This window comes from Triticum aestivum, chromosome 2D (assembly GCF_018294505.1).
Source record: "Triticum aestivum cultivar Chinese Spring chromosome 2D, IWGSC CS RefSeq v2.1, whole genome shotgun sequence".
In the NCBI taxonomy this organism is placed as follows: Eukaryota; Viridiplantae; Streptophyta; class Magnoliopsida; order Poales; family Poaceae; genus Triticum; species Triticum aestivum.
Genome location: NC_057799.1, coordinates 235,414,362 through 235,429,960, shown reverse-complemented (window position 1 = coordinate 235,429,960; position 15,599 = coordinate 235,414,362).

Here is a 15,599-nt window from a genome sequence, read left to right as displayed (position 1 = left end):
TCAAGACGTGAGGTAAGAAGACAGAGGGGACACAAACTAACACGATCTTCACGATCCAAGTTGCACTTCATAATAACGTTGATTCGATAACCATCTTTGTCTCGATGTCTTGCTCTGAGAACTCCAACCGACAAGACAAGAAGAGGAAAGGGAAAACTCTAGAAGGATCGATCTTCTCGAATATCGAACAACTCAGGATCAACTCATGGAGGGAGGCATTGAAACATCTCTCGAGCTGAGAGGCAAAACATGCACCAGGAGGGACGGAAGAAACAATTTGATGAGGGTTTCAAAGTAGCGAGGAAAAATTGCCATGATTCCATAACGGGGCACCTTGGGGAAGGTGACTCGTAGAGTTATTCTCTTAAGTGGCAAAAAGAATTACTTTTGATATAGAGATCATTGAAACTCTTTATACCAGCTTAAGGCAAATCACAGCAATCGTTCGAGGGAGTTTGGGAGAACGACACACTCGGGCTAGAATGGACGATGTGGACTGCCTTGTTGAAGACAACGAAATGGATGATTTTTGCTTATCATCGGAAATGAATGGGACTCATGGTAAGTCCACCTTTGAAGATGGACCTGGACAGCAACTGCTGAGAAGGGCAGCCCATGGAAAATTGGCACGATGGGATGCAAGCTGGGAACAAAATGCAACCGTTGGGAATGTTCCAACCATCATATCTGCCTGAGATTCAGATCCGATTGGTGATAGGATACTTCAGACTCAGCATGTCTGAAAAGAAAGTTTGCAACACAATTCGACGAGATGGCGCTGCGAGATTCTCGAGGAATGAACTAAGATAGCAAGCTCCAAAACATGAGCTGGTTCTGCTAAACACATGTGAACACGCTGTCCCAGACAAGCATGACCACATAGTAGTCTTATGATAAAACACTACCGAGTTCAGGTGGGGAACCATCATCTAGGGTAACGAAGTCTTGTGCATGTCCATCCGGGCCCTTCAGGAGTAGCACATGAACTTATTTTCTTTGAACAAATCAATCAGTGGCTTGGTGTGCTAGGAAATACCGATGGGATGGAGGTAGCTAATCTCTCAAGCCATGGTATACTTTGCATGTGCATGACTGACTTGGGATGATTCCAGGGGAAGCAAAGCTAACTTTCTTGAATTCACGACGGCAACTTGCACCTAATGCACGTGAACTTGGAGAAAGCCGCTTCTTGCACCAAACATATACCTCATGAACAACATGAAGGCAATGGTTACAAAGTTTTCAACACTAGGTTGATGTTCGACATGAATCATGGGGGAGACAAAATGCTGCTGATGGGCTCAACAGCAACTCATCGGAATTTCCATATCACTGGACTTCCACCAACATGTGAACACGGTGATAGCATTGATCAGACCAAAGGATGTAATGGTGTATGCTCAAAGGATCAACCACGAGTAAGACAGCATTACGAATATCATTGGTTCTGATTTGATTTAAGGATAGCCCACACTCAAATCAAAGTTTGGACAAGACAATAGATCCAACAATTGATCACGAGGATCAATCAATAAAGATATCATCTTTCTTCAACACATGCAAATATATCCCTTGAAATGAACTAAGCTGGCAAGCTTTTATCTTCCAACTCTCCAAGTTGTTGTTTAGCTTGACCAACTAGCTCAGGGGTATCCAACACGGATTCTTGGAGAAGGGGTGGTTTACAGGAAACCAACTTGATCACGAATTCAACATAGCGGTCAGGTGACAACCTGGTGATACTTCCGAGAAGATATTCGGAAAATCACGTACCACCGATATGTTGCTAAGCTCGAGAACAATCTTGCTTTTCAGGGCAAGACGATATGACCGAATAAGCAAGGACTGACACTATCCTAACTCATTGATTGAAAAGTGCACCGGAAATAAGGACTAGCTAGCACGATCAACCTTAGGATGTGATTCAGTAACCAACACGCTAAGGATGAAATTATTGTCCTTTAACTACCAAGCAACGGAGTTGCTAGGAGTATTGATTTCACACATCATAGTTCAGTTGTCGGCATTCCGGTTGCAACAACACGGGACCAAGAAATGAGTGATGATGGCGAGGAGTATCACTGTGTCAAGAATTCATAAGAGGTGGTGCAATTCCTACGATATTCTCGACATAAAGGTGGTAATACTCGAAGGTAGAACAGAACAAAAGCTGGTTAGGCATTTGATCTGCGGAATACAACTACTTTGACCCAATCCCAGAGATGGACGAGGTACTGGAGTTTGTTTCTCCTAGTCATTCCGGATTAGAATGGCTTGACAGACCACAAGAATAATAGGCATCGATAACACAAATGCACAATTACTCCTGACTATCAATTGATAGACGCGGGCCAGAAAATAACTAAAGAGGGACAACCCAAAGGAACATATGTTTTTCTGAGTTGTGGATGCATAGATTAGTATGTCGAACCAAGTCCAACAAGTTTCTTCTAGGTAACCCATGCAGAAAGGTAGGACTGGCAGAGTCACAATATGAATGGAGTACTCCTCAAGAGCGCCCTGGTTGTGATCTTTTGGTTAAAAGAACTTCTGCCATAATGGTTCATGGTATTGGAAGAAGGAGATACCACGGACCTCAAGGACTAATGCAAAGGTTACTAATAACCTAAAGGAACGAGCAAACACTAGCTACACGAGTTAAGTAGAGTGAATCTTGGGTTCAAGAACCCAGAAATAGAATGCCTACTAACTAAATGGCATCACGGGATGCTTTCGAGAATAGTGGCCAGAATCATCACACTGGGGATGCAAGCATTGCTAGATTACTAAGTGGTCCTCTAAGACACCTAGGGTCATAATAATAACTCCAACATACACGACGAGGTAACGGAGTACCTCAACTCGACGATTAGTGTGGTTAATCTGGCCCAAAGGAACATCGAGAACGGACGGAAAGGATTTGCAAATGCATCGGACCATTTAGGACCCTGGGATGACTCGGACAACATAACGGCTGTAAAATCTCAAAAATACTTGAGACATCCTGCAAAATAGTGGCATGACCACTCAACATCACAATATCAAGGTTCTGAGGCCAGCTATGAACATACGGAAGTAGCAGAAACTGAACTAGGGCTTGAATCCAACAATCCTACAAGTCTACAGATTAGTAACACGTGATCCTGATAGAAGGATGAGAAGCCTAGTTCTTAATCCCCGTAGAAAAGAAGAGGTTGACTCAGATTAAAAGGGCATAAGGTAAAGGAGTAAAAAGAGCCTTACGTTCCCTTCCACAATCAATTCCCTTACATAACTAAAGCATTTCTAGACTCAACTTCGACCAGTTTGGCTTGGTAATCCTACAGGCAGTCAGGCTCTGATACCAAAGCTGTCAGGACCCCGATTCCAAGTCACATCGATCTAGCCGGTAACACCTCATATCACTTTGCGGCCTCACGCACGGTATTCCCACGGGTGTCGCCTTACCATGGCCCTGGACCGTTTGCGTCTTTTGGCTCACGTATATGATAGTGTCGCTAGCATCCATATGACAGAGAACCCGGGCCGACATGACTAGTTGTGAACCCAAAGTGGCACTAACTTACGGGGACAGGCATACATGAATCAACATCGAGCATGTCGGTTAGCAGCGTGCGAATCCGGGCTGTAGCACTGGGCTAATAGGACTCCGGTGAACCAGGCTGTAGCAGGCTAGGCAGGACTCCGGATGTCACCGCGTGACATTTCCCCGAAGGGACAGACACAGGAACGAAGTGAATCACATGCCGGCCAGTCAAGTGTTCCGGAGCAGTAGTGCTGGGCTAGCAGGACTCCGGTGAACCGGGCTGTAGCAGACTACTATGGCTCATGGAAGCACAAGACTACATTTCCCCATAAGAGAGGCTACCAAGGATAAACAACTAGGTTGTCGGATCCCACACATACCAAGCATTTCAATCATACACACAATATGCTCGATATGTGCAAATACAACATGGCATCACAACAAGACTCTACGACTCAGAGTATCTATTCATTAGGCTCCGAAGAGCCAGATATTACAAACATGGGTCTCATGACCCAACATTCAGAGCATACAAGCAACAAGCACATGCGGAAGCTTAACTTGTTTGAGTACAGACAACTACAAATGAAAAAGGCTGAGAAGCCTAACTATCTACCAGATCCTGCCGAGGGCACAAAATCGTAGCTGAGGTATCAAGCTAAACGTCGAAGTCCACACGGAACTACTAGCGAGACTGACGTCTCTCTGCAAAACATAAAATAGGAAAACGTGAGTACAAATGTACCCAGCAAGATTTACATCAGAACTAGCTACATATGCATTGGTATCAACAAAGGGGGGTGGTGGAGTTTGACTATAGCAAGCCAGCTTTGACTCGGTGGCTATCCTAAACTATGACTGCAAGTAACTCTTTTGAGGTGGCGCACACGAGTCCACATATTCACCATATCAATACACCACTATGGATCCGCTCCCGTCTCCCTACGAGAACGCCATCCATAGCACTCACGCTTATCTTGCGCATTTTAGAGTATCCACTTTCACTTGTCTATGAACTGTACAGGCAACCCAGAAGTCCTTTACCACGGACACGGCTATTCGAATAGATCATATTAACCCTGCAGGGGTGTACTTCATCACACACGCTCTTGCCACTTACCACCATGTACACGTCGTGTACCTCGGCAACCTTCAAGCGGAAGCCTGGCGAGGGAGTCGGCCATGACCTGACTAACCACACAAGTCTCTCGTCCAGGTTTATCGCCTATTCGGGTTCCATCCGCAAGGAGATCCGGCCGGGGTGTCGCTCACGGCCCCAAACGATGTGTGCAGGGTTCCCGAGCCCACCATCCGGGTGCCACTCGGTACACCAGGCCACGTGTGCCTAGTCTGTCCCAAGCCCACCTATACTGGGTGCCACTTGGTAGACTACTAACACTACCTACAAACACCAGAAACTAGTTGCAACTCCTGGACAGAGATCAGGTTGATTAATAAGTCGAGAGAGCTTGGAGCGCCCGGAGCCCAATGTGTGGTAGTAACTGTTCGTGGATCACAAACACAGAACTCAGTTCCTGAGGACGGTTTCAATGAGACAACCCACCATGTACTCCTACATGGCCTCTCACCGCTACCTTTACCAAATCGTGTTCACACACTTAGCTCTCACACAGTAGGACATGTTCACAACTTTCCAATTCATTCCCGATGAATCAGACCTGACACAACTCTAAGCAATAGCAGGCATGACAAACAAGCATGAATGAGTAGGCACATCAGGGCTCAAACAACTCCTACTCATGCTAGTGGGTTTCATCTATTTACTGTGGCAATGACAGGTCATGCAGAGGATAAAGGGGTTCAGCTACCGCAGCATGTAACAGTTGAAACGTTGTTGTCCTAATGCAGTAAAAGAGAGCAGGAGCGAGAGAGTGGGATTGTATCGGAATGAACAAGGGGGTTTTGCTTGCCTGGCACTTCTGAAGATAGCAAAACTCTTCATCAGTGTCATCGATCAAATCGTCGGAACGTCGTCTAGTGAGAGGGGACAAACACCGGCAACAGAGAGGAAACACAATCAATGCAATGCAACAATATGATGCATGAATGTGACATGGCAATATGAATGTGTTTTGGCTAATGCAACTACAAACGGATGGGTTTGGGTCATTTTGAACCAAAGGTTCAATCCCAAACTTAATTTATGAATTTAAATAGTGTTTTATCATGTTTTGAACTAAACAGCAAGGTTAAGTTGTTTAGACATGCACGAAACCAGTACAGATGGATATAATGGATTTTTCTGATCATTTTTCATATATAAATCTTTTCAATCTGAGTTATAGATTATTTTCTATGATTTTTAGAAGTTTGCTACATTTTCTGGAATTTCCTGTATAAGAATAATTCCAGTAATTAAATTACTGCGTCAGCGTTGCGTCATGCTGACCTCAGCAGGTCAACACGCGCCGTCTAGGTCAAACCTGACGTGTGGGGTCCACACGTCAGTGACTAACTAACTAACCTAAGTTAATTAGTGTTAAACTAATACTAACTAAAAGTGTCAGTGGGGGTTGGCCCACGCGTCAGTGACAGAGGGGAGGTCAAACCCCCTGGTCAGCGGGGTCAAACCCACCGGCGACGTGATGCCGGTGAGGCCAGACGCGGCGGCGGGCTGCGGGATTCCTCCTCCGGCGACCAAATGGCCGGCGGAGGGCATCTGCGGGACGCGGACACTCGTCCACGTCGAGTGGTGGCAGCGGTTGGGGAGAGGGGTGAGGGGCGTAGGAGCTCACAGCGGTTCCGCAGGGTTGGTCAGTGGGCTCGGGGAGAGGCCGGAGCAAAGCGGGGCGGCGATGAAGATCTCCGGTGTTGGGAGGTTGAAGACGACGACGTGGAGGCACTCGGGGGCGTCCGGCGTTGCACAGCTCGACGAGAAGGAAGAGGGGTACTAGGCGGAGCTCTTGGGTATCTCAGGGCGTCGCCGGGATGGCGGTGTCCGCGGTGGTGGCGAGCGGCGGCGACGGAGGCGTTCGGGCGGAAAGAACAGAGGAGGGGGAGAGCGTTCGGGGGAGAGAGAGGGAGAGCCGGACGGCTCTGGGGGTCGCGTGGCATCGTCCAGATGTGTCGAGGCGGAGCCAGGGAGGCAGGGAGGGAGGAGGTGGCCGCGACGTGTAGCTGCGCGCGTCGGGCACGCGCCCTCGCCTACTGGCGCGAGGAGGAAGGCGACATGAGAGCGCCTGGTGGGCTGGGCCGCCAGCTGGGCCGGCCAGGTGGCTTTGGTGGGTGCCAGGTAGGTATCTTCTCTCTCTGCTTTCTGTTTTCTTATTATTTTGATTTGTTTTGAATTAGTAGAAATACTAACTCATTTTGTAAAATCCTGAAAATAATTGTGGGCACTATTAGAATTATTTCCAACTGCCCCCAATTGCTTTCATAAGTATTGAAGCATTTAAAATATTTATAGGCATTAAATGCTTCAATTCAAATACAATATGATTTAACTAAAAATCCATAAGTGGCCAAGAAATATTCTCATCATTTTTGGCAGAGGTTTTCACCTTTATCAGAAATCATGAACATTTTCAAAGGCATTTTGGGTTCTTTGAAAAAGATTTTATTTGAACCTATTTGAGTTCTTTCTGGTGCTAGGGTTTGATGAATCCCCATTTCAGCTTTAAATAAAATTTAAACATGCTGCAACAGACATGTGCTAGCCTAGTGCAAGGTAAGGCTAGGGATGTGACAGGAGGGGTGTGGCGTACCGCAAAACGGAGGAAACGGACCTCCTACGGTCGAAACGGGGGTCCTGTTGATCGCGAGGGGTGTGGCGTACCGCAAAACAGACGAAACGGACCTCCTACGGTCGAAACGGGGGTCCTGTTGATCGGGAGGGGTGTGGCGTACCGCAAAACAGACGAAACGGACCTCCTACGGTCGAAACGGGGGTCCCGTTCATCGGGCGGGGGTGTGGCGTAGCGCAAAACGGGACTCCACGGGATACTGTTCATCTCCACCGTCGACCTCCTCCAGCCTCCACGGGGTCCTGTTCATCTAGCCTCCACCGAGCGCTACTCCACCGGCTACTGTTCAACCACCCCTCCACAGTCTACTGTTCATCCAGCCCTCCACACCACGGGGTCCTGTTCAACCACCCCTCCACGGGCACCCCTCCACCGTCTACTGTTCATCCAGCCCTTCACACCATGGGGTCCTGTTCATCCAGAGGCAACGCCACCGCTTCCTGTTCATCCAACCCCCCCCCCCCCCGCAACGCTCACTGTTCATCCAGTCGATCGGCTTCAGTTAGCAGCAGTAGCGAAGGAATCGCTCGATCGGGTTCAGTTAACAGCCATCGATCGATCGCTCGGGTTTAGTAACGCGTAGCCTGCAGTACAATCGCTCGGGTTCAGTTAGAGCCCAACGCCTCGCTCGGGTTCAGTTAGAGCCAACGCCTCGCACACACGCGCGTACGTGTATGAGAGAAACGCGCATCGCTCGGCCCCCGACCTCCCACCGTAACCGGGAACTCCCCGAAATTTTCCTCCCCCTCGCTTCTACCACAGTTTTTCCCGTCATGGACGGCCCAAAGAATGTCATGCAGCTGCGTCTCCGGCCCGCCTAGGACTAAAAGCCCATTTTCTGTCATGATTTTTTGTGATAGAACTAGGAGCCCACCACATCTATGATGATACCGGGTTTTGTCACAATTACCGTCATAGAAGTGTCATATGTATGACAGAAAAAAAATTCGTTCGGTCCAAAATGTCACGGATGTGTCTTTTTTTGTAGTGCTTTGTACAAAGCCAGGCACAGGCCCTGTGCATATTTGAATAAAACAAAGTGTTTTCACAAAACTTGCGTGCATGATTTCTTGTTTGCTCGAGTATGAATTGTTGTGATTACACTAGTTTTAATATAAGATGACTAACATGCCGTGAAAGGCCTTGTGGTATTGTTTTTCTTCTATCTTTTGATGAATACATAAGGGTTCCTCACGAGCAATTTTCCCGGGAGGTGGGTAAAAGAAAGCTCGAGCGTTTTGATCCCCGACAACTTTTTCTTGTCTGAAACGATAAGAAGAACGACAAAGGGAGGTAAGTTTACTTCGTTACGTCCCATCATTCCATGTTATACTTATGTATGAGAAACTTGCACGTGAGGAAAATTTGGCATGTCCATCATTCGCGCTCCTGTCCTTGACTCGAATCCACTCGTTAAGGTTGGTTGTAGCTGCATTTGGAGAGATGGGTGAGGGACCAGCCTTTATTCGCGCTCCTGACTAGTTTTTGAGCTCATTATACGAGGTTTGATAGCAGATGCATTAAAGGCCGGCAAGAGGCTTTGCCGGAAACATTACTCACAAAAGGACATTGAAGAGTCATCCTTCAATATGTCCAAGTGCATGTACATGTATCCGGCAAGCCCTTTTTTCAAACATTGCATGGACAAACAAGTACAAATCACACTAGTATTTACATGGATGAAGGATTACATAAATTTAAATCAAATTTGGCAAAGTGCCTACATATTTTTGACTTAAAAAGATAAGTGCTCTATAATGCCTTTCTTGTCCCTCTCCTTGTAGGGATTGCGTTGGTAAGGAAAGGGGGCAAAAGGAGCGCCTGGGCAGAAGCCCAGCCTGACCCTGCCAGGACCAGTGGGACGTAGCCTAACAAGATCGGGAGGGCGCCTCCTGGGCAAGGAATATGAGGCCGAAGACAGAGAGAGCGGCTAGGCGATGCCCTGGTCACCCCCGCCAGGGCTAGAGGGATGCGGCTTGGTAGGGACACCGGCAGGGAAGACGAAGCCGGAGTCCACGAGCCTGCCGAGGTCCTACTGGAGGTCGCGGTGACGTCCAGGCAAAGCACCCCCGACAAATCGCTCTATCAGGGTCCAGCTGCAGATGATGGTGATGCCGGAACCTAGCAAACGGTGATGGTGCGCCCGGCGTTCAGCTGGAGCCTGAGTCATCATCTTCGTGCTTGATGACCGGGAGCTCACCATCACCGTCTTCGCCGTAAGTGTCCTCCTCGCAGCTGTCGCTCGAGGAGGAACTTTCGTCATCGCTCGAGGTTTCTACGCAACACCCAAGGCGAGCGCCCAAGCATCCAAAGACCTTGATGGAAAGCATATCAGACTCGACCAACTTGAGGCGGAGAACTTGCCCTTCCACAAGGCTGTGGGCACGGGCAGAAGTCTTCCAGCCACGTCGGAGAAGCATGATGTGATGCGCGGGGAACTCAACGTTCACACACATGCTGCTATTGCAGCAGCCACTCATGCGCAGCCTCAACCCGAGCTGGTGGTCGACCTCCATCACCCTAGCGAAGGGAAGAGAGAGCCACAGGTGGCTGCGCGGAGGTTCGCATAGCCTAATGCTGAACTCCAACGCCGTGTCTCCCACGTGACCCTCTATCGGAGTTGGAGGAGTTGGGGGAGGCGTAGCGAGTGCGCCGCTCCATCCACCTCGACCATGAGCGCTGCGTCGGCCCTGTCCACGTCCTGCAACTCGACCTTGGGCACTGGTTCCAGCCTCTTCAGTTGTAGCAGAGGCCGAGACAGAGTGTCGTTAAGAAGCTATCGTTACCACGGTAGATGTACATGGGCGGCCCCTTCCTCTCGCCATGGTGGGAACAAAAATGAAGAAGGAGAAGGAAGAGATGGTGGATGAGCATCACCACCCTCACTTACCTCCTTTTTGTAGTGGGAGTGTAGGGGGGAGGGCTGGCTATCCACTACTCTGGGGCAGCCACCCCGCTCCCCCAATCCAGCCCTCAGTATCCCTGATGGCGTCCTGATTCATCGGCCGCCCCATGACGCAAATCCGGGGCATTGCATTTTCTGCCAAGGCACATGTTCCCGCGTCCAGCACGTCCACCACCAAACCCTCGCAATGCATGCGGCACGTGTGGCGGAAACTGTAGGCGTAGTGGGTGAGATAAATATAAAATGGCAGTTACCCCAACTCACAGGCGGGCGCCCTAATGGATTCTCATGGACGTGAGTGCTCCTCTGTTTTCTAACATAAACGAAGCACGTCGTTTTGGTGTTGAGGACGCCACGAAGGACTTGGGGGCTGGACCAAGCACAGGTTAATGAAGAAGCAAAGGAATATCAAGGAAACAAGCGCCGGTCCCGGCAAGGTCAGTATGTACGCCTATGCATTGATTGGGCCTACCCCAAAGATGCCCGGCAACACATGTGGACCAGGCCCGGGGCTCCTGTCGATGTGGCAAACATGTGTGTCTGCCGCTCTGACTTATGCACAGGCGTGCCACGGATCGTACATCAAGTATCAATGCTTGATGTGAGTTAAACTAGAGAAACCACTCTTCGTGAGATTAGGGAGCGCAACAAGAAGATCAAAGTGACTCAAGAATACCCCGGGAATGTCTCCCTTGCCAGGCAGGCGTGTCCGGCAAGGTCGAGACCATGCTTGGGGAACAAGGCCAACCCTCCCTGGCAGGGTCTCCGGGGCCACCAAGATCAAAACAAGACCCCAGAGGTAGAGCCCGGCAAGTTCCATGCCAGCAGGCCTTCGCCAGGATGCCACGACTCCACCTTATCAGACACTAGTCACTAATCAGTGTGGTGTCAAGCTCTCAAATGGCTAGGTGGATCCTGTCGAGCACGTAACAACCTGCAGGAGAAGAGATTACCTTTAATGACACCCATCCCACAGGTGTGTCATGCAAATAAGAGGTGGTTAGGCAAGTGGTGGAGAAGCCTTGCTGGGACTGCCTCTCCATGTGATACCTAGCAATGCATTTAATGCACTTTATCCTAACTGCCAGAGTTAGGTATGATAGCACTGTTAGCTATCTAATCATGCTATAATGACTATTTTGCCACAGTGGTCGCCCCTTTAGCTATAAAAGGAGGCGCGAGGCAACCTAGCAAAGGGTTCAAACTTTTGATCCCTCAACACTTGTACACACGTAGCTGCTCTCCCCAAGGCCTAGTTGTCGGGCTCGATCGCTCCATGTCTTCCTGTTCCTCCAGATCAATCCACCAAAGCAGGAGTAGGGTTTTATGCTGCAAAGTAGCCTGAACCTGGGTAAAAGAGAGTTGTCCCTCGCTGCGCTGCCCTATTGTTTCTGCTCTTTGTGTAATGTGACCATCTGCTCGCTGAACCACAAAGAGGCAACCCTGCCCCATAGGTGATCGTGCTTCCACCACAACATCTTCCAGTGCTAGCTTATGTAAATTTGTTCAGTAAAACTAATCCACTGTACCCCGTAATAAAAAAACTACTCTATTGTTGCACTAGCCACTAGATTAGTGTAGATTTGTACTGTTCGAATAGTGTTGCTCTAGCGTATGGACATATATAAGGTGTGGCAAGCTTTCCCAGATATGTGCCCAAGAAAACTATACCACTGCAGGATGCTGCTAACGCGACACTATGATCAAAGACCCTTTGACGAAACTATGTGCAATGCATTAATCGCAAACGGGGATGTAAAAAACCGTAAAAAAAGATGCAAAACGTTTGCGATGGCGGAGACATCAAACACGGTTCAGATTTTAGTTACATATGCGATGCGGGGCATACGGTTGATCCATATGAACTGTTTGTGATTAGACAGAACAACAGAAACGGGCAGCCATATCAATGTGTATGCGATATACGGCATACATTTTGCTCCGATGAACTATTTGCTATTAGGGAATGCAACACAAACGGTCAGCCAGATCAAGGTGTGTGTGATATACGGCATACGGTTCCCTCGGACGAATTATTTTCGGTTAGGGAACACCACAGAGGTAGTACTTATACGAACACAGACGCCCACTATGAAAGAAAATGTGGGCCAAACCCTAGTTGAAAAGGGCAATAATGTCTAACTCGAGCTTACAAAAGGTACAAAAGCACGAGGATTAATTATTCATCAGGTTTACACATAACCAGGATTGAACAGGGCAATAACATCTAACCCAACGGAAGTTTTTGGTAGTCACAATCAAATGGATATGTCGGATCCATAAAATCAAGATCCCGGTACAAAAGATCTACTAGTCCATGATGATGACAAGTTGTTGTAAATATAATCCGAGCACGGTCAGAAGCCCTTAGTTCCACCTGAAACTTCTTTTTAACTTAATCCTCACGGACAATGGCGTCGTCGCATTCAACATGAAGAATGTGACAAAGCTAGTGTTTGCACTGATGGATGCATATCCTTCCAACGTTACTGTCTCAAACGAATGTCATGAGATATGAGAAAATCCCGGTGCTTCTTGAACCATCGATTGGTTATACCTTTTTCTCCATGTGTTAGTGCCTAAATAGAGATGAAGATTTAAAACAGTTAATTTCTAAAAAAGATTATGTTGAAAGAGTGATAGCTGAACGATTAATTATAGTACATTATATATGGGCTTTCAATGTGCGTGAAATCGCACCTTTATATACAAATTATCCAGACATGGAAAGCATTGCAGCAAGGCAATAATGATGTTGAGATCAAAACACCACATACTGATATATATGGTCTTGGCAGAATCCACCACCACTGATAGGATGGACAAGCCCTACATTGAGCATAGAACATAATATTAGCAGTGAAAGTGTAATCCAAGATGATACTTAACTTATGCGCACAAACAAACAAAATGCAAATTACAAAAGTGTACATGAATAATATACAGTACCTCAATAGGTGTGGAGGCAAACACCATCTCGAACCATTTAAATGGATCACAAATTGCACCCAAGGTCTCCAGTTTAGGTGTAGAGACCACAATTATTTGCGAAGGTTTATAACAAGAATCAAGGAGCAACGTTTGAAGTGAAGGGGCATCTTCGATGATGAGCTCCTATCCTTCAAAACGAATTCCAATGCTTAAAAGGTGAGGCGACTTTAATTTGAGACAAGGATATGGATTCCAGTTCCCAACACAAGCACCAAACGCTCCAGGGCAGGGCAACTGGAGTGGATGATGTTGTGCAGTGAGGCCTCCGACAGATGAACCAACACAAGCACAAGTTTTTTAAGCAGTGGGAGTTGAAGCATTTGTACCAGATTGTTTGCTAAATGGTACCGGGTCAAGGTGGCGGTGTGTAGAGAGGAGGAATACCACGAGATGGGTATCGGTGGTGAGGGCGCAGGTGCAACTCTTGGTGGTAACCTATCGCTATATTAATGGTAGAGCTCAAGCTGCTGGAGTTTATCGAATTGACTGGATGTCAGCCAGGCGGCCACCGTGCAGGGTATGTCTAGCACGTAGCATGCCGGGATGCAGATGCGTTGAACAGAGCCCTGGTGGGAGGAGATGATGGCTCCGGGGAGTTCAGAATCATCATCACAGATAGTTGACGACAGTCGAGATTAAGAGGCGCGTCGCGCCACCGAGTGCGCCACCGAGATGCGAGGACTGGTGTGCGGCAGCCATCCTTGGTGGGGAGAATGGAGATGATCTCCCCAAGGATGGCGTCCAGGAGATTGCTGATGCGGTCCGCCAGAGATTCTACTGGTTCCTCAGGTCCAGGGGGCGTGGCCGCTTCTGGCTGCGCTGCCGGGTCCAAGTTCTACATCTGGCGGCGGCGCTGGCCGGAGCCTCATCTGTGTACATACGAATCTAAAAGAAAAAAGGCAGAAACATACATGTAGGACATTCAAAATCAATTCCCAAGATCTGGAAAAAAAGGCACAAACATATATATAGGACATTCAAAATCAATTCTCAAGAGCTGGCCATGAATTATTAGCACGCACGCTAACCCTAATCAGATTATTAGCATAAATAATTTGTAGAGAACAAACAATTAATCACTAACCCTATATGGATACCATTCAAATAGTCAATACACTACGTGCATCTAACGGATCTTAATTACTCTGATTTCATGGACTGAGAGAACATAACCATACGATTTGTATTCCAACAAAATAGGGAGAGGGGAGAACCAGGGAAAACACATGATATGTTTGCCGCACAAATGGGTATATAGATGACTAACCGGTTTTCCGTCAGAGTCGTAGTCGTTGTCGGAGTTTGTGTTGACCTTCGGCTCCGGCTGGGGGGGGGGCACGACGGCGACGGCAACCTCTGTGCCCAGCTTCACGCGTTGCGCGGGTGCTTCACTAGCCCCCGCATCGCCACTCCCTCCGATGATGTGCTTCGGCGGCATCCTCATACACTCCAGAGTCTAGACGTTGGTGACCACTGTGGACCGAGGGTGCAGCCGCCTATTATGGCCAGCGGCTCGGGCTCGCCATTAAGACGGACCAGTGGGAGCGAGGCAGGCGGCAGTCAAAGGCTGTCCCGCCTCCCGGTGAGCCTGCGTGGCGGACTTTTGGCATTCGTATACCATCATTTCCCACAGCTATTCGCATGCCTCCCGGTGACACTGCGCAGCAAAAACGCCTCCCGTCAATTCACACACATGCACAGACGCCTACCGGGCTGCCTGTGCGGTGGACTGCTCGCATGCATCCCGTCAACTCACGCCTACTCCCACGCCACACGGGGCACATGTCACCACGTATATTTTTTATGTTTTTTGATGATTCATTCTGCCGCTTTACTAGTTAACCGAAGCATGGCACGGTCTAAAGCACACAGTTCGAATAAATATTCTGTATGAGATATTGGTTGCGAGGTATTAACAATCTCCCGTTTGTAAGTCGATTATATCAGAACTTGTCTCAAATTTGACAAAAAATACAATATCATAGTCTACTGGTGTCCATATATGACACCACGATAAGTTTCATGAATTTCAACTAAGTTTTGGATTTACTGAATTTTAAAAATCAACATTCTCAATGTTTTGAAATTTCTTTGAGGGAGAAACATGCACCCAGGGACACAGATATGATTTTTGCAGTCCATTTTGGTGCACATGTAGCTCAAATTTGATTTTTGCACATTAAATCCCTAGGAAATCAATCAATGTATAAATGGGTCGAATGATCTCTGTTTTTTTTAAACTTTAACATGACGCTCCTTTGGTCGTATGTTCACTGCAGAAAAAGTTTGACATGTGTCCTCAGAGTGGAGGTGGTGTATTGGGATGTGTGTGTGTGGGGGGGGGTCCATCAGTACACTAATAGTCACGAGCCTCCTGGGATTATTGATCATTTTGTGAGTCATGTATATATGC